This window comes from Triticum urartu, chromosome 4, assembly GCF_003073215.2.
Source record: "Triticum urartu cultivar G1812 chromosome 4, Tu2.1, whole genome shotgun sequence".
Lineage (NCBI taxonomy): Eukaryota > Viridiplantae > Streptophyta > Magnoliopsida > Poales > Poaceae > Triticum > Triticum urartu.
In genome coordinates, this window is record NC_053025.1 from 124,611,486 (window position 1) to 124,612,448 (window position 963).

Genomic DNA, 963 nt, shown 5'->3' on the forward strand with positions numbered 1-963 from the left:
CTAGCTCGTTGAATCAATGATGGTTATGTTTCCTAACCATAGACATGAGTTGTCATTTGATTAACGGGATCACATCATTAGAGAATGATGTGATTGACTTGACCCATCCGTTAGCTTAGCACGATGATCGTTTAGTTTGTTGCTATTGCTTTCTCCATACTTAACCATACAAAAAAAGACACTTCCGTGATGATACGTGTTTGTCACAGTAGGTCACGTTTTCTGTCATGCATGTACATCCATGACAAATATGACAGAATCAAGATAGTCATACCTGTGCTGTCGTAGAAGTGTTCCATGACATTACCAAAATTATCATCACGGAAGTGTCCACTTCCATGACGATAAATCAGCGTCACAGAAGTGCTTTCGTCAAGGGTGACCGACACGTGGCATCCACCGTAACGGAACACCGTTAAGCTATCGGGTCGGGTTTTGGATCCGATAACCCGTTAACAGCCCCGACCAATGGGGATTTTCCACGTGTAAAATCATCATTGGCTGGAGGAGACACGTGTCAGGTCCGCGTTGGCACAGGTGTCACTCATCCAATGGGCGAGACGCGCCTATGATATGTTGACACGTGGACCGGCCCATCAAGTTTAAATGGGCCGGCCCAACTGAAGGCCCACAAGATTTTGCGGACCATAATGGGCCGGCCCAGCTAAAGGCCCACGAGATTTTGCGGACCATAATGGGCTGGCCCAGCTAAAGGCCCACAAGATTTTGCGGGCCATAATGGGCCGGCCCAGGTAAAGGCCCACAAGATTTTTGTGTGCCATAATGGGCCGGCCCAGGTAAAGGCCCACAAGATTCTTGCGGATCATAATGGGCCGGCCCAGCTAAAGGCCCACGAGATTTCACCGACATTAATGGGCCGGCCCAGCTGTAGGCCCACAAGATTTTGAGGACCCTAGTAGGCCGGCCCATTAACTGGCTGCCATGTTTTGGGCCAAATGCCGG